This window comes from Artibeus jamaicensis, unplaced genomic scaffold, assembly GCF_021234435.1.
Source record: "Artibeus jamaicensis isolate MK-2021 breed Jamaican fruit bat unplaced genomic scaffold, CSHL_Jam_final contig_1998, whole genome shotgun sequence".
NCBI lineage: Eukaryota > Metazoa > Chordata > Mammalia > Chiroptera > Phyllostomidae > Artibeus > Artibeus jamaicensis.
The window spans coordinates 18,692,437-18,711,773 of NW_026521407.1; the positions used below are offsets into that span (position 1 = coordinate 18,692,437).

The following is a 19,337-nucleotide window of genomic DNA, read 5'->3' on the forward strand; positions in this document are numbered from 1 at the left end:
GTAAGAAAGGAGGCCACTTGAGTAGTAAAAAAAAGCAATAAGAGAAGAACACAGAAAAGACACACTGGTGGTCTCCAATGGTTGATGAATGCAAGATTAGTTTTTTGATGCCGTGACATTTGCCCAAGTGTATGTGGTATAAAGAGTCTGGTCAATAGATGCCTGGCAAGACGTAAAGAGTTTAGAACCATGAAATGTTCCAGCTAGCAGGGACCTTGGAGATCATCTTGGCTGAACACCTCACTTTATAGATGAAGCAATTGTGATCCAGAGAAATTAAATAACAAAACCAAGGTGACGGTGAGCTAGATCTGGAAGGCAGATCTCCTAACACTGACATCTGGGTAGTTGTGATTAACCCAGGTGCGTCTTGATGCTAAGTCAACCTTTGACTTTTGGGGGAGCCCTTATATTCTTTCTATCATGACAGAAACTAACTCCTGAGGCTTAAAGATACAAAATGCACCAGGGCACCAGGCACAGTGGAAATCAGGACCTCTTTTCACTTCATCTGCCATCAGATGATTGAATGGGTCTGTTCAGTCATGCAGGCAGCCATTCATCCACTCATTCATACCCTGTACATTGATCAGATTCTTCTCAGTATGGTTCCCAGTGAGGCACTAGGGAGTGTGCAGAGAGATAATTCCTACTTGTGCTAAGCTCACATCTAATGGGGACAGATGGGTGTATCAACATGTATGATTTAGTGATAGTTCAAAGGAAAAATGATTAATTGCTTAAATCTTAGAAAATGAATGGGAGAGTCAGATTGGAGGCAGGGTGTCAGAGCAGACCCGGCGCTGGTCTACAGAGCACAGTGAAATGGCATGAGTATCCAGAAAATCCTAAAACTGGTTGGAATGTAGAGGTCATCTAGTAGAGCAGAGAGAGATAAGGTAGGAAAAACAGGCCAAGGTATGGAAGGCCTAAGCCTTCCCAAGGCATTTGTTGCTTGACTCTAATACACAGTATGAAGTACTACTGAGAGAGGGTTCCTTCCAGCAGCTATATTTAATATAATTTTGCATTTTAGACTCAACCATGCATCTATGTCCCTTAGCAACAGGTTTTGTTAATATTCTGAGCTCAGTACGAAATGGAGAGCCAAATTGGCATTGAAGAGCTTTCCTTTGGCAAGTCTACGACTACCTCTCTTTATCAGTTAGGGGGAAAAAGTTGTCAACCTTTATATGGAAGAGTTTGTACAGGTTGATTAGCATTGAATGCAGTTTTCTTTAACTTACCATGTGGTGACTCAACTCATGACATTGTGTTGGCTTTTCACCAATGTGCACTTGCTACTTTTCTACCGGGTATGCCGTGAGGTCTGATTATACGATTTTTATTCATATGGGCCTGTCTCCCACACTGTTTTGTTGTTGTTATTGTTGTTGTTGTTGTTGTGTGTGTGTGTTTTCGTTAACTCGCTTGACATTCCTGCCTGCCAAGAGTGGGGAGCTTGTCTGCTCACCTCACTTGCTTCCTCGATGAGGTCACATTTGAGTGCCTGCCATTCTGGAGGTTTAACAGAACAGAAACCCCAGCCTCTGTGTTCTAGAGCCAGAGATCCTCACCATGTGGACCTTTGGAAGTCCGTCTTGTTCTCTGGAAGAGGAGACTATTCCATGGTTCTCGAGTCTTCCAGGAATGCAGGCGGGAGTGCCTAGGTGATGATGGAATGCAAACCCAAACCTAAGGTGGTTTCTTTCAAATGATAAAGTCACTAACGTTATTTTTCAGTTTTCTTTTTTTTAACTAATAATTTCCAAAGTCTATATCCACAGTCTTGTATAGGCATAGTTCCTAGTAGCAAACTTAGTGACCAGTCAGAGAGAAAAGATTAATCTCTTACGTACACTTGAAATTGGATTTGTGATCCCATCTCCTTCATCTAACCTCCTTGGGCCTCAGTCTCCACTTGTTGTAACTGGATGGAAACTACATTGTTTTAAAGAAATGCCTAATTTGGGGCGAAGATACGTTAAGGCTTAAACATAGGGGGACTACAGAGATAGATGTGGCGTGAATGAAAAAGCATAAGATTAAGAAGGGTGAATGCTAGCAGGTGATGTACCTCTCACCTTTCCTCAACACCAGTTGGACTCCAGAAAATAATCCATGTTTTTAGTATTTTTATAGATGTTTGGGAGAAATTAACTACTTAAACCACGCTCTCATAGTAACCTGAATTTACATTTAACTGGACCCTTGTTTGTTTTCCAGAATGCATTTATCCATTTTCACTCTCCTAAGAATAAAAAGTAAACAATGGAGCTTGAAAAAGAGCTTAGTTCTTTGTAGGTGTGTCGAAAATGCCAGGGTATAGGGCTAAGAAGGGTTACGAAGTCTACAAGAAAAGCACAGAAATCAGCTTTTTTGGCTTAGTGTAGATCTGGTGGCCCTAAAACTTTTTTTTTTAATCTAAAATAGATTCCAATCATTTGGAATTGATTTAAAAGAAAACAAGTGACTGCCCTGCCAGCCGCGTAGACTGTCAGGCCGCAGACAAGGCTCTCAGAGAAGTGAGCAGCTGTCACCCTTCTGTGTCCCCTGGAGAGGGTTAGCTTTGGAAAGACAGCAGGTTCCCTAATTAGCAGATCTCATCTGAATTCCACCCTTTTCCCCCTGGAGCTTTGGCCACCCCAACTTCACCCGCTTCAGTCCTCCAAGGTTTTCCATCCAGATGGCACGCGCTTCCTTTTTCTCACTGTTGGGTGTGCTAGTTATCCAGCAGTCTGAAAATGAGAGGCGATGAAGAAATGATGCCATTTTTCTCAGTTGTATAATAATGATTCTACAGCAAATATTCTGCATGTACTTTCATAGAAATGACTACATGGAGGGTTTTGCTGTGCTTAATTATAGATGGGAAAGAATTTTAAGAAATACTTTTCGATCTTGTTTACTCTTTTATTCTCAGAGCCAGGTTCAGTGCCTGGCACATAGTAGGTACTCAACAAGTGCTGTTTGAATAAATGATTTGTTAAAAGTACACAGGATTGGCCTATAAGGTAGGCTACCACGGCTTCTAAGGCTTTCTTCTCACTTCTCAAATGAGAACTTCTTACTACACCTGCAGAATCCTCATGCGTCTTTTATATTTTTTTTTATCGGGGTGAGATCCATGTAAAATTCACAATTTAAATAATTTGAAAACATACAGTTCTGTGGTTTCTAGTGTGTTCACGAGGTGGTACAACTATTACCACTCCAGCTCCAGAACATTTTTATCGCCCCAAGTGGAAAGCAGCTGCTCCCCATTACCCCACCTTCCGGCCCTCGGGAACCGCTCATCTACTTTCTGTCTGTGGACTTGCTTGTTCTAGATATTTCCTGGGAATGAGGCATGCAGCGTGTGGCTGTTTGTGTCTGGCTTCTTCCACTGAGCACAATGTTTTCAAGATTCGTGCTATACACAGCAGGTGTCAGTGCTTCATCCCTATTTCATGGCTGAACAGCATTCTGTTGTATGGATAGACCACATTTTTTCCTCCTTATAGTTTCCCATATTTCTAATGGTGAAATCTCAAGGATGGGGAAATATTTCCAAGGGGACAGGGAACTTGTTTAGTGTGAATGAATGAACATATTCATGCATATATGACTTCTTGTAAATCCAAGTGTACTATGGCTTTGGGACTGGAAAAGGTATTGGATTGAGTGTGTGGGCACAAAGGTAGTTTTTAGTGAACTGCGTCAACTGTGTTTTCCTGAGCCTACTGTTTTGTTTGTTGTTGTGGTTTGATTTTGAACCACAGCCTCTGGTAACCTTTCTCATATGTGTTATCTCATTTAATCCTCACAAAATTGTATGGAATAGGTTTCATTTTTGTCCACATTTTATAAATGAGGAGTCCATACATGAGATGTTGAAAGGCTCAATATCATGACTGAAGTTTGACACCAAGTAAATTGTTGGGGCAAAACTCAAACTCATGTCTGGCTCTCTTTAGCCTGAACCCATAACCAGCACACATCAGGGGCTGGCAGACTGATGGCCCATGGTGTGGTTTTGTACAGTCTGACAGCTAAAATGGTTTGTACACTTTTAAGTGGTTAAAAAAATCTAAAGAAGAATATTTCATGCCACATGAAAATTATATGGAGCTCAAGTTCCTGTGTCTGTGAATAAAGTTTTATTGGAACATAACCACACATTTGTGTATGTATTATCTCTGGTTCATGCTGCAATGGCAGAGTTGAGTTATTGGGACAGAAACTGTGGACAACAAACCCTGCAGTGTGTCCTGTCTGGCCTTTTGTGGAACAAATTTGCTTGTTTCCACACCCGTAAAATGGAGGCAGGACAAGAATTCACTTACAGTGGAATCTCTGTTCTTGAACTTCATTCATTCTAGAAGGCTGTTCAAGAAGTAATTTGTTCAAAAGCTAAATTATTCTTCCCATTAGAAACATGTATCCCTATGAAAGGTTGTCAGGTCAAGAGTGGAAGTTTTGTTCAGCAACTGAGACATTCTTTGCGCCCATGAACACCTTGGTTGAGAACCAGATTCTTTAAGATGGGAGATGTTCAAGGACCAGGGTATGACCGTCAGTCATTCTTCAGGTCCTTTTCCGTTTTAATGTTTCGAGAATTGTAGAGAAGGTCATCTAATCTTCTGCCTTGTGACGTCTCCATTTTCTCTGCCTTTCAACAGATGAGTGTGCCTCTTGGAGAGAAAAGAGAGACTATCTAGAATAGAAATCGCCCCATGCCCCACCAGACATCCCCGGCCTGACCTCACATCTTTCTCTGCATGCATCTTTTTATTGATTCATCTAATCTGATTCATAACAAGGCTGTCATTTCTTAGAGGCCTGTGATTCTCAAGCACTTCATGGGGTTGTGAAAAAGGTTCAGAGATGATCTGTACAAAGTCAGGTTTATTATTTCTATTTTAGGGATGTGAGAAGGGAAGCTTGGGGAGGTCAGATTTCTTCTCTAGGACACGTCAGTTAAGAAGCCGTGGTGCCGGAGCCTGAACCCCAGTCTCTCTGATCCCAGGGCCCTTACTTCTCTTGAGTGACGTTATTCTCTGCTTTCTGAATTCCTAAAGTTGCCCCCCCCCCATCCCCACTCCCACCTCATTCCTCTATGCCTACCCTCTTGCTTTCTGCCCCTGCTTTTAATGGTCTTTTCTTTGTTGTATTAAGCTTGCACCCTAAGGACAACATTTCCTTGGGCCACTTCTTTTGACCTTACAGCCAACCCTACCCCAGTCCCCACCCTGGATGAATAAGACCCCTTTCCTCTTGGACCTGTTTAGGGCAACAAACCATGAATTGAATCTGGTTCTTGCCCTTGCAGCTGTGTGACCTTGACTATCTAACTGCACTAAATCTGAGTGTCCACATCCATAAAGCGGGGCAATGATCACAATAATCACAGAGGTTGACTTGACAGTACCCAAACGTGCCTGGCATCTCATAGACTATAAGAATTGTAGCTCTTGGTCTTCTATTATTATGAAACTGTATTTTCTATCCTATTGCTTAATCCCAAGCCCCAAAATTACTGTGCTTGGTTTTCTAGGGTGTTGTGTTGCCTCTTTCCACCCAAACTGTTCAATTATATTCAGCTTAGCTTTACCCCCTAACATGCACTCTCTCCTCTTACTTTCTTTCCCTTTCACGTAGCTCACCCCTCCCGTACTTGGTGCCTGCCCTTAGGCTGACTGTTCTCCCCTCCTTCCCTTCAAGTCCTGCACATATGTCAGGCCTCAGCACAAGTGCTAGTGTCTCCGGTGACCTCTCCCTCCTGTCCTGATCTCTTCCTTTATGAACGTCCTTTGAACTTGGAGTCACAGAGCCATAGACTGTGGCAGTAAAAGGCTCCATGTTGTCCCTCCGCTTGGCCAGGTTAAGTGTCTTCAGGAAGGTTATTCAAGGTGTTTGTCCGACCTTGCCTTCTCTGTGTCATGTACATATTCTCCAAATCATATACACTTTTCTTGTAGTTTTCCCCATTCAGTGGTTAAGAGTCGGAATGCTTATTCTATGACAGGCTCTGAATTAACAGACAAAGACAGTAAGGACCAGTTTTATGCACTTGTACTTGAGAGTGAGGGCCTCTTGAAGTACTTTCTTTGCTTTAACCTAATCTGAGCCATGGTAAGGACCTTCGCTCGTCTTACCTGCTCACTGGTGGGGGTGGGGGATAGGGGGAATGACAGACTCTCTAAAAAAAGCGTGGTATAATGGCTACAGCAGGGGTCTAACAATACAGAGGTGGTAATGATTAATTTAGGGGTGTTTAGGAAAGCTTCACAAGGGAAATGACATTTGAGCTGGGTTTTGCAGGATGGATAAAAGTTCACCGGCAAGGAGAACACATTTCAATCAGTGGAGAGTACAGGAAAAGCAAAGGAGGCATGAACATGCACATCTTGTGCAGTGTGTAAGCTTTTGGTACAACTGGGGTGTGTCTGGGGTACCTTGTCCTTAGGGCATTGGAGGAGAGGAGGTGATGGAGTAACCAAAAGTTAAATTTTCTTTTTGACTAAAATCCATGCTCCTCTTTTAGTACCTTATTCTATGGCATATGAAAGGTCTGGATAGACTTGGCCTTAAAACATTTTTAAGTAGTCTAACCTTAGATTACCCAAGTCTAACTGTGTCTCTATACCATTGAACTGTTTGGGTACTTTCAAGCTTTGTACCCTTTTCTACCTCTGTGCTTGCTGTGTGGTGCACACTCCGCATGGAGAGGTTGAATGGGGTCTCGAGGCTTAGTGGCTCCTCATCTGGAAGTTTCTGGGTGGAGCAGAGTGCCCTGCTGGTCTTGGTTGGTTTCCTAGCCTTGAGGATGATTTCTACGTCAATGAGAATTTGTTGTCAGATTGATGCATGTTGATCTTGGCAGGGAGGGAACCCAATTGAAAGAATTTGGGGTAGCTCAGCACAGTGGCCAGAGAACTAGAATCAGAGACAACAGAGCTGGAACAAAGACCCCAAACACACCGAAAAGGGGGACTTGTGCAGATGCCACTGCTCCCGCCAACACTGGCGTAAGTGCTGCCAGTAAAGCTCCCCAAACTGGATGGAGCTGCCACTGTCATTGTCAAGTGCTGAAATGGCTCCTGTGCTGTCCCTGCCTGTTTACCTGGCTGCGGACTGATCCCGAGTCTACAGTGGTTGTCCTGGGTCCATTAACTCCAGTGCGGAGGATGCTGGCAAAGTGAGTATTCAGCACTTTCAGCTTCTAATAATGGGTGGCTGACGCTGCCTCATGAGGTAGAGGACTCTCCAAACATAGGAAAGCGACTCAGAGGCCAAATGCATGACAGATGTCCACTGCCACCTCTGAGCTGGCCATTGTATGCTTGCCACCAGCTTTCTTTAGCTGGAGACATAGGAAATCCGAAATGCACTTATATCAAGAAAAGATTTTACCAACTCTGTGAGATAGAGGAAGGAAACTCGACTCGGGGAAGTTAAGCAGTGGAGAGAAAACTCTCAAGTCTTAGATTACGTACTGACCTCAAAAGCAAAAGGGCTGTCTCAGCCTTCGCTAGGTTTGTCAGGACCTAATTCTAGTTCACGTAACAAAAGTAAAATTTTAAATGGGGATGCATTGCCTTGATTTGTGAACAGTTTTCAGAAATCATGGATAAAATCATAGATAAACGTTTGTTTTATCCTTGTAAAGAACTTGATAGAGTAGACCAGTTATTTTTTTTTCACAGAAGGGGATATTGCTGCATGTTTAAATGAAGTACCTTGGCCCTGGCTGGGTAGTTCAGTTGATTGGAGTGTTGTCCCAACAGGCCAAGGTTGTAGGTTCCATCCAAATCAGGGCACATGCAAGAATCGACCAATGAATGCATGAATAAGTGGAACCAATACATCGATGTTTGTCTCTCTCACTCTCCCCTCCTTTCTTGCTCTCTAAAAATCAATGAAGTAAACAAGAAAAAAATGAAATAGCTTGTTTGGGGTTCTGTAAATACCAGGTGGCAGGCCCAAGCCTAAGATCTGGGTTTTCAATTTCTCTTTCACTATTTTCACTCATGCCATGGGTATTTCCCCATAAGAATTCCCTTTTCTTTGGTTAACAAATGAATTGCCTGTAAATGCCTGAGTACCATTAGGGGTATTAAAAGAAGTCCTGATTCAGTGCATAGCAGTTGTGTTGGTAGGACATAAACAATAGCTTTAGTACTTGTGGGTGGTTATTTGGGTGAGGGATACATTGCCTTTCTATACTCTGGCTTGAACAAGTAAACCCTGTGGAGGTCTCTCTTCCTTATTTTGAGGTATTTACACTGTCAAGTTCAGTTTCAAATGTATCAATCTCAACTTTAGTTCAAGTGCATTTCAGTTCATTACAATACATATGTCACATTGCACAAGACATCAAACGGGTACACACACACCTAAAGGAGTTAAAGAGTTTGAGCAGGGGAAAAATGTGTATTTTTTACCCTGCAACAAAGGTATTTTGGGTATACAGCATGTTGTCTTACCAGCTGCTGCCTCCTTTAGTGTGAGATTAGCTTTCATTGCCTTAGTCTCTTCTGATGATTAATGGAAACTGGGTGTTTCCATTAATACCAAGTTTATATAATAGAGCCAGTAATTGACATTTTACTGTTCAGCGACAGAACTCTGCATTCTCCCAGGGAATGAGAACAGAGCACCAGGGCAGAGACAGCTTAGATTTACGTTCGTCAACAAGTGTTTTGAGTGACGCACTGGAAGCCTAAACTACACTAAGTGCTTAGAGATTGAATTGCTGGATTAAGAATCATGTTACGAGGGCTAAATCAGTAGTAGCAGGAGCCGAATTACTTTCTGTACCTCAGTTTCTCCACCAGTGTTTAAGCTGCTGTGGGCCAGGTGTCCATATGCGTGTTAGCTCATTATTTCACTACTCACCTACTAGGCGGGTGTTGTTTTTCTGCCTTCTGCAGGTGAGGAAGCCAAAGCTCAGGGAGGTTGAGTAATTTTCTTTGAGGTCATGGAGCTTGTTAATAGCAGGGTGGGGAATACAGACTGAGGTCAGGGGCTCCCCAGAGCCACTCAGCCTGCTTGCCTCTTCTTATCCTCTGCCCTGCGGGCATGTTCACTTCTCCCCACAGACCCTGAAACACAAGTGGTCAGGTCTCCTCCTCCACCCCCACTTTTATTGTCCAACGGCTGTGTTTTGAGTGTATTGGGCAACGGGTGCTTGAAAACACAATGCCTGGACTTCATAATGATTTGTGTGTGTGTGTGGGAAAAAGATACTGCATTATGCAATTCTGTGAAGTGGTTACATTGGATACTTTTAGCAGGTCGGCGGATGTGATTTCTGTAACTTCATATTTTCTTGTAATCTTTGGCTCCTACCTACAAGGAGTTGTAGGTAAATGTAAGTTTGGGAAATGGGATGTGACGATTGCCAGGAGGCAGTGCAGGAGACAGGGGCTGGAAGAGGGAGGCACTGGAGACCAAGAATTTTTCTCTTGGGCCTTTGCGGGGTGAGCATTGGCGGACCCGAGAGGAGGCAGTTAAGAAAGGCCTAACAGCATTGAGCAGCAAGCGAGGGGCAGGGATCCCGGGCGGGGAGGCAGGCTGGGGAGACTTGCTGAAGAAGAAACAGGGCTGCGTCCAGGGAAATGCAGACCTGCCAGACGATTGAGGTCAGTTGGCAGACAGGGCCCTTTCAAGCCAAAATTGAGAGACTCCTTCTGGAACGCGGTGGAATCAGGACCCTGCGACTCGGGGGAAGGATGAAGGAAGGCAGTCAAGTCAGCCTAGGGCTAAAACAGGGAGACAAACTCACCTCAAGGATCTTGCAGCAAACCTCGGGTTTGTCTTGCGCTGCCTGCCGCACCATAAAATCAAGCAGTTGGCTGGGTTATGTAGCTCTGTAGGGAAATGTTCTCAGGGCATTTTTTTTTTTCTAAACTCACAATGTAGTCCTCTAAGCACTGAGGCCTCATTCAACCTTGTTTTTCTCGAGACTCCAAAAGGCACTCTCTTTTTTTTTTCTTGCCACTTAAAGGCAATCTAACTTTTTATTGAAGAAACGTGACGGTCTGCAGCGCGCAGAGAGCTCGTGAGAGGTTGCTAAGGTGCGTGCCTTCCTGCGCCAGCTGCCCAGGGTGCCACTGGGGTCTCCTATTGCTGTCCCGCAGGTTTGCGGCCGTTGGCGTCACCCTCCTGGGTCCACTTGCAGTGGCGGCCTGCTAGTAAAGGCCCTTTCCATTCTCCATTGCATTTTTCTTTGGCTCTTTCTCCCGCCGCATCTCCACTCTTGGGCCCTGTGTCTTCCTTCTTCAGCCCCCGTGGAAGCAGTGCACGGACTGTGTGCAGGACTGGACGTCCTCTTGGTGTTCGGCCCCATCTTGGTGTTTCGCAGCCTTGCTCAGAGCGTTTGTTTTCATTGTTGGTGGGGGGTGGGGAGATTTGAGGTGCTTTCTCCCCACCCTGCCCCGCATGTCCCCCCTCCCCTTTCTTTTCCTCTTCTCATTTTTTCTGTCCTGGGGGTTCATGGGTTTTTCACATGGTTTGCTACAAGAAAGGCTCCCTGCCTGTAGCTGTTGCAGGCCAGCGGCCTGGCGCATGCGGTGCCAAGGCCTGGGGCAAAGGTCAGCCGTCCCAGCTTACAGGCTTTGAAAGGGACTTCACCCATCCTTTGATGACAGTGTCACAAGTTATAAGGGAGCCAGTTTCTCTCCTTCTCTTAGTTTAAGAGCATGCAGTTTGGAGCCAGGTTGCCGGAGTTCAAATCATGGCTCTTCCCATAATTAGCATTAGGTAAATTCCTTAACATCTTAGTTTCTTAATCTGTAAAAGAGCGATAATATTGGCACCCAGGACATAAGGCTGATGTGAAGATTCTGGTGTATATTTTATTTATGTATGAAAACATCAAATATGAAATAACACTATAGTATATGTATTTATGTTATATTGCATTATATTTATTATATATTATTATAATATATAACACATGTGCTATCATATAATAACATTATACATAAGATATGGTGTATGAACTTGACATATATAAGTAATATATGCAAAGCTCTTAGGCCAAAGCTGGTATACAGCAAGCAGGTAATATGTAAGAGTTTACTACTATTATTTTTTGGTTTTGTGGAGGGTTTTTTTTTTTTTCAGAGGGGGGAGTACATTTTTGTTTTTGACTCATAAGGAGGGTTGATTATTTTTCCTCAGACTTGACTGAGTGGTTAGTTGTCATTTCTATGTTTATGTTAAAGATACAGTAGTTTGCAAGTTGCAGGCACTGAGTACCTGTCACTTGATTTAAATCTGAAGCACATTAGACACACCTGGTTGACTCTGCGTCAGAAGCCGTAGCAGCATTTGGAAAGGTCCGTCTCCACGTTGCCTGGCCAGGAGGTAAGCAGGCGGTCCACCTGCCCGAATCCTTGGACCAGGATTGGACCAGCTTGCCCTGAAAATGGTGTGCTTGCTCCCACAGCTTTTCTGCTCTGTCTCCAGACTCCTGGGTTTGGGATGAACGTTGAGAGGCCAGGCTCTGGTCCAACCTGCATCCATGCTTTGCCTCTGAAACATTCCAGAGTTGGTAGTGGGGGCTCGAACCCTGTTTCACATTTGGGGTAACAGGAGTATTTTTTCCTCGAGATGTTTTTCTTTTTAAGAGCTGCATTTCATGATAAAATTGAGCTAGGAAGTAAGGCTAGTTTTTTCTTACTTCAAAAAACACATTTTTGTGATCATCTTCTGTGCCAGAAAAACCTAAGTAAGACCCTATCCTCATAGTAGTTATCACAGTCTAGAAATACAGTTTTGTAAACACACACATATACATTAAAGTAGACTAGGAACTCTAGGGTAGGAAAGTATTTTTGATACTTGTAGACACAAAAGCAAGGGGATTCTATTTAATCTTTATGTGAAATGGGATGGGCAGGGGTGAATCTTGAAAATGTTTATGGAAGAGATTTTAGTTGAGCTAATCCAAAATGTTGAGTAGGTTTGCATGAGTCAGACGGGAAAGGAAGCATAGTCGAGACAGAAAACAACATGAGTAAGGTCGCAGGACCTCAAAGCATCCCGGTGGTATGAGAATTACAAGAATCCTCTGCAGCTGAAATGAAGTAAGCATGAAGGAGAACAATGAGAATTCACAGTAGCAAATGGTCAGGGGTTATCAGCGGCATGCTGGAGCTGGCTTGTGTCTGGCTCATGAGAGAGAGAGAGAGAGAGACAGCCATTTATTAAATAGCCAGTAGTTTTGCAAGCTTGTTGTTAAACTGTTGATTGCTTGAAATTGACAGTGGTGAGAATATTTACACCACAGGATCAGCAAATGCTACACATCAGGGCTTTGTTTTTCCCTCCCCAGAGTTGCTTTACCAGCAGTCTACAGGTTGTGACGCCCTTGTATGCCTCTCTGATAATTATTCTTCAGGGTCCCTCCCTGTAGGCCTGGCAGAACCAGTGCAGGCTGATTGGCAGGGAAGCAATATGATCAAATTTGTCATTTAGAGAGACGACTCTGTGTCTTTGGTCCTGGCCCTGAGGAAATAGACCCAGAAATGGAGATCCCGGGGAGAGTTTTGGGACTAGCTTTTGAGGGGGACCAAATGAAACAGGATTGGATGGAACAGTTGAATAATGAAGCTGCTGTAACACTGGTCCCACCGGGATGCTTTGGAGCTGAATGGTTCCCATCTAGAGGCACAGGGGTCAGGCCTTTGTACGCCCGCAGTCACCAGAGGATGGGGGTGACTGGGGGTGACTGGGGGAAATGGGGGAAGGTTTGCAGGGAGATGAAGGGGAGGGAAGGCTGCCCCTGTGGAGGGTACCTAACCACGATGAAGTGGCTCACTTCAACTGAGGGCACTCCCTGGACAAAGTTCAGCAAGTAGGGAGGGAGTGCCTCAGGCCTAGAGACCATTCTGGGAGTTGTACCCCATCACTCATACCGCTCTGGTGGCAGTCTGGGGATACATGAGCTTCATGGGAGGGGGGAGTCAGGGAGAATGGTGGGGAGAGTGTTATAGAAGCCCAGATTCAGATGATGAAGGCCTAAGGTGAAGCAGCAGCCGCGGGGTTGGGGGACGCAGGAGTGGGCAAGTGGGAAGGCAGCAGCTACAGCACTGGTTCTTCTAACACAGCGCTTCTTAACTCAGGGTGGGGCTGCCCCCGAAAGTCGGGAAACATTTTCGATCATCATAACTGGTGGGGGGGGGGGGGGGGCACGTGCCTGTGTGCGTTCTACCGGCATCTCATGGGTACATGTCAGAGATGCTGCCAAACATCGTCTAATGCACGGGACTCCATCCCCACCCCGGAAATAAAGAGATTTTAGGCCCCAAACGTCGGTAGTGTCAAAGTTGATCTGATATCAGCAGTAGAGGAAATGTGCGAGGCCTTCTTTCTCTGTTCCTGCCCTGGGACTCTGGGAATTGAGTCCACGACGCAGTACCAGATGGTTAGAGTGGAGACAGTGCTTGACTGATGGGCAGAGAAGAGAAGAACGTTCGTTCCTAAGCAGATACGTTCCTGGTTGTCTCTAACACCCGGCCTGGCTCCTAGGAAAATTTTAATTCTAGGTAGCGAGAGAGTCTCATGTCTTTCCCTTCTGTCTCCCTTCCAACAGATTAAAGTAAATTAGACCTAAATGAGACTGTCATCCTGTATTTAAAACCACAAAGGTGAAAGCAAAAAAATAATAAGGGGGCTCTTAGAATAGCCTTTGTTGTTTGCTGACATAGTGAAAGTTTTACAGAGAAATGAACTTCGGGGATCGTTTTAAAATGCACTGCTTAGGTTTCAGCCAAGTAGTAGAGCAAAGAAGATTAAATAAAGAAAATTAAATTTAATTCAGCAAAACCAGAAGTTGATTAGGGCAGTTTGAACTTAGGCTGTGGACAAGCCTTATATAAAATATCTTGGTTTGCTTCTTAACATGAGCGTATTCAATTATAGCAAGTTGATGGGATCTGGGTTTTTATTTTATTTTTTAATTTTTTTTTTTTGCTGAAAGCTGGTTATTGCACAGAGTGATGGTCTTAGCACCGTGCTCTGAATGTCCCGGTCAGAGCCGAGGAATGACACCCAGCGGGTTGGAGCAGAGTGAGTCCCGGAGACACCGGGGGTTGTCAAGAGCACAAGGTCAAGACTGATGGCCAGGAGGGGCACGGGTGGAGGAAGAGTACAAGGAGGCGGATTAATTCCTGGGACTAGAATACTGGATTACAGACCAGAGCAGTAGTCTGAAACTTTGTATAAAGACCCAGATAGTAAACATTTTAGCTTTTGTGGGCCATGCGGTCTCATTTGCACCCCTGCATGTACAGCGTGGAAGCAGGCAGATACCATGCAGATGAATGAGTGTGCCGAGTTCCGGCGGAACCGGACTTAACCAAGCAGGCGGCAGGCCCAATCTGGCCCACGGGCAGCACTTTGCTGACCCCTGGACCACGGTCTTGAGAAGCTGAGTGTGCTGAAAAATCATTTTGATGTGCTGTTTAAGAAAGTGTTGCTCACGGAGACATGGGTATGACTAAGATTTATGACTAAGGGGGCCAAATACATTCATTTTCTTTCCCTCATTTTGGTCTCTTCATCCTGGTCATCTCTTTCCTTTGTATACACACACACACACACACACACATTTGATTAATAATAATTGATTTCCTGTTATTTTTACAAGTGTTGAATGTGTAGGGTTGAGAACCGCCTTGGGTCAGTGGTACTCACCCTGAGTGTCTGTTAGAATTACCTGGGGGAGGGAACTTTTGGACTTCCCCATGCCTGGGCTGCAGTTGGAGCAATGAATCTGAACTCTAGGGGTAGGACCAGGCATCATTCTGTTTCCAAGCTCCCTGGGGACTCCACTGTGCAGCCAAGGTTAAGAACCATGACCTTGGATTTAAAGGATAAAAAAAATGTCCTGAAATAAAGAGGGGAATTTAACCTGTGTAGGTAACTGTTTATGGCTTGCAGCTTATAACTAGGAAAAGAAGATTCTTCAGGTTTTAAGGGCTGTAGGCAGACAACACATCCCAGTGACACACTTGCAACTCTTTGTTGTGGTTTGATAGAGGCAATAAAAGAACTATCAGGAAGCTATTGTGACTTGGCTGATGTCTGTATTTCTAGCCAGAAGGGCTTTTTCCATCAGCAACTTCGGTGACAGCCTTTGAGCAGGGTGAAAGCTTCCAGGTTCCAGCGATTAAGTCATTATCCACAGAAGCCAGTCTCGCCGGAGTAAGTGATCAGGACAGATGCTCTGACTGCGTCCAGAGGGAATAACCTTCAAACATTGTCATGGGCGTGTACATATTCGATGATATTTCTTAAAGAGAACCCAATTGACCGAACTCAGGATGATTTTCTCATTTGTTTGCTTAATGTAGAGAGATGTAGGGCAATTCAAAAGGAAAAATTCAAGGAGCTTTTCTAAAGGTATGTTGAAACAGTTTGAAACTGTAGATAGAGGGATAGTAATGTTTTGTGCGTAGGGACATTTTTAAGGGATCCCATGGCATTTTGTTCACAAAGTTTTGGTCATTTTACGGATAAAAGATTCTAACCTTGTGACGCTGGAATTGCTCAAGCATGTCATGTTCAAGGCTGAATCTGGAAGATTTAGTGCTTTCTTTCCTAAGCAAGAGCTAGGAGAATCCGGGCTTTTGGGGAAGAGTTTTCTGGCCAGGAGCGAATGGAGTGATGACTACTGTAGCGTCTCAGGTTCCCTTCTCCTAGAGATGTGAGAGTTGTTTTGTTTACTGAGAGGTGATGGAAAGTCAGCAGGATTGTGTCCACTGTTAGTAACTGAAGACCCAGCAAAAGTGGTTGCAACAACAAGGGTTTGTTACCCACTCTGCAGATACCTGGAGATGCCACAGTGCCGCAGGGCTGGCTAATTCCATAATTGAGCCGCGGCCTGGCTTTGGATGGTATCTGATTGGATTTCTGATTCCCTTGACTTGTCCTCCTTGGCCATATATGACAGCATCCAAAGGCAGCAAGACAAGGGGCATTTCTCCACTGGGTCTTATTATTTTAATCAGGAAGCGAAAGCTCCCAGGAGCTCCCAGGGGACTTCCTCTCCGGTTTCAAACCTGGAGCCAGATGCTGTGCAGCTTGTTCACCTTTAAGCCTGTAAAGGGGTTACTATAGTTGGCATAAACTAGGGGTTAGGAAACTTCTGTAAATATCTGATTGCGAATATTTTGGGCTTTGTGGGCCACATGTGTTCTCTGGTCTATATTCTTCCCTTTCTCTTCTTAACCCCATGAAAATGTAAAAACCACTATAAGATCAAGGGTTGTGTTCCTGGCATTAGCTAACCAACTATGTTTCATTTCCTGAGGTTGGCAGGGGTGGTGCACCATTGCCACCCATTTTGTGAACAGTACTGTGATTCTGTTGGCACACTGAGTGGGCAGCCACCTGTGTTTGCCCCAGTATCTAATTTGTAAAATTGTGATGGTTATTAAATGAGATAACTAAGTAAAGCAAATAATCTAGTTCTGGGCACATCAAAGGCCCTCAACAAATAGGAGTTACTTATGTTATTATTGTTGTTTTGTTCTTTCTGGGTATGCTTGCGTTGTCACTGGGGAATTCTGTCATCCGAACTCCCCTTCTGGATGTGCCTGGAATTCTGATTAGATCACAACCAAGCATTATTTCATGACTTTTAGTTGGTTCCGTTTTCCTCTCTTGTGGGGGAGTATGGCTTCTCAATTCCATATCTTGTCCATTTAGACAATTTTAAAGTAATTTGGCAGTGGGCAATTTGATGAAGAATTGGGTTATGAATTCTGAGGACTTTAGTGGCCCTTTCATTGCAGTGGGGTTATTATTCTCAGTGTGTAACACCCCGCCCCTCAAATCTCAGTGGCTTAACACAGGAAAATGGTATTTCTTGCTTATGCTACATGTCCCAAATGACTCAGCAGGGAACCCTACCCCTCTGAGTGACTCAGTGACCCAGCCTGATGGAGACTCCGCCATCACGGAGTTGCAGCTTTGGGATCACGTGACGGAGGAAAGAAGGAGATTGGAGAGCAGCTCGTGAGCTTCTCTCGGCCTCAGCCTGCAAGTGATATATTTCACTGTCTGGCACCGATTGCGTGGGTTAGTCCAGCTGCAAGGAGGGCTAGGAAATGTGGGCAACAAAGGGAACATTGAGTATTATCACTGCCACTGTCCCACGGCCTCATTCATATTCTTCAGACCATAAGAAATGATAGACATGAAAGGTAGGTTATCCTTGGGTCACTGCAATATGAAAATTCAGTAGGACTGGTCATTGCAATGTCCAAAGCACTTTCTTTTACTCTTTGAATTCTGCTCTAACTCAGTGAGTTTCAACTGGGAGAGTTGTTACTCCCTGGAGTATATCAAGTGACATCTAAGGACATGCTTTGTTTGTCACAGAGGGGCGGGGGTTGCTACCAGCATGTAGTGGGGAGAGGTCAGATATGCTCCTAAACATTATGCATTGCAGGGGACAGCCACAGACTACAGAAAATTATCAAGTTCCAGAAGAATTATATGCAAATTAAAGTTTCAAAAGTGCTGCTCAAGGCTGGTCTCAGATTATGGCCCCATGACTGTAGATAACGTTTCCCCCAGACTACCAGGGCTCTTTCTAAAAAAGTTACAACTAACTAACGCACTCCCTCCCTTCCTCCCTCCCCCCTCCCCTTTCCCTCCCCTCCCCCTCCCCTCCCCCACCTTTTTCCTTCTTTCAAAAAATGCACATGCACAAGGCCTGCCCTAATGGGGGCGCAGGGGAGGGCCACAGCCCGTTAAACAAATACCCCAGGGCATTTATATGACCCAGAAGTTTAAGAACCATATCCCAGGGCAAATCTTTACAGTTGGTTACCTCCAAAACTTTGGACTTTGCAGGCTCACCCTCACAATTAGTGTTAACTGTGTTGAGTTTTTTGTTGAGTTGATAGTATGTCATTCTCTTGTTGTCCCTAGATCTCCACTTGGCTTTCACCTTGTCATTAGAATACACTTTTACAAGGCATTGAAAAAAATGCAGCATCACCGAGATTTAGGGAAAGAAAAAGAGCGTTTTGTTTACACCGGGTGCCTTTCTAGTAACAGCTCGCACTCTCCACATGCGTGCCTCAGTCCCCAGAGTTGCCGCCCTGCCTGCATCTGCAGACATTCTGCACCTTCTCTGTGCCCACTGTCTCTTGGTGTCAACTGTCTGGCTTCTCTCCCCATTTTGCCACCAAATCTCTTCTTGCAAAAGTCACCAGGGACTTCTTTATTTTCATTTCCAGTGACTTTTTTGAGTATTTTAAACTCAAACGTCTTAGAGGTTGGCAACTTTATCAAAAATCATTTGTTACCATTCTTACCTGCTTTGCTGGTGTGCACAGTTGAACATGACTGTCAGCATCAAAGCCAGGAGAAACTGGACCATCCAGTAGGAAAGTAGTCAGTCAGTCACTGGAGGTTTTTCTACTTAAAAACATGTTTTACAAATTTACGTTTACTGTAATTTTTTTCTAAATTAAGCTAGTTATTTTAATTCCAAATTCAGTTCATTAACAAATCTCTTCTGATAAATAATTGCCTGTATGACTCTTGTGATGTGTGTTGTTTCGTAGTTGATTCTGACTGGATTCTTCCCTTGTTTTACATAATGCACCATCTTCAGAGTAGCTAAGTCATTATCTTCCCTTTGAGAACCTGTAAACTAAGTCTTTAAAACCCAGTGGAAGGAGAAGTACTCAAACTGAATGGAAATAGAATAAGAATGCACCGAATTCAGGGCATCCTTGCCCCCCCAAACCTCCTTCTCTTCCTTCTCTCCTTTCCTTTCCTTTCCTTTCCTTTCCTTTCCTTTCCTTTCCTTTCCTTTCCTTTCCTTTCCTTTCCTTTCCTTTCCTTTCCTTTCCTTTCCTTTCCTTTCCTTTCCTCTCCTTTCCTCTCCTCTCCTCTCCTCTCCTCTCCTCTCCTCTCCTCTCCTCTCCTCTCCTCTCCTCTCCTCTCCTCTCCTCTCCTCTCCTCTCCTCCCTCCCCTCCCCTCCCCTCCCCCTCCCCCCCTCCCCTCCCCTCCCCTCCCCTCCCCCCCTCCCCTCCCTCCCCTCCCCTCCCCTCCCCCTCCCCTCCCCTCCCCTCCCCTCCCCTCCCCTCCCCTCCCCTCCCTCCCTCCCCTCCCCTCCCCTCCCCTCCCCTCCCTCCCTCCCCTCCCCTCCCTCCTTTCTTCCTTCTTCCCTTCCTTCCTCCTATCATTCCTCCTGCCTTTCTTTCCCTTTCTTTTTTTCTCTCTCTTTTTTTTTCATACTCAGCAAACACACTTCAGACAGTGAATTAGGCTCTGGGGACAGAGCAATGAAACAAACTTGGTCCCTTGCCTTTAAGATGCT

The 19,337-nt window shown here is 44.7% G+C and overlaps 1 protein-coding gene across 2 annotated transcripts in view; it reads left to right on the forward strand.

Moving 5' to 3' along the window:
- The window catches only part of MAP2K6 (mitogen-activated protein kinase kinase 6), a 95,199-nt gene that overhangs the window by 16,834 nt on the left and 59,028 nt on the right, over positions 1 to 19,337 (forward strand). The gene's annotated exons all lie outside the window — the stretch shown is intronic.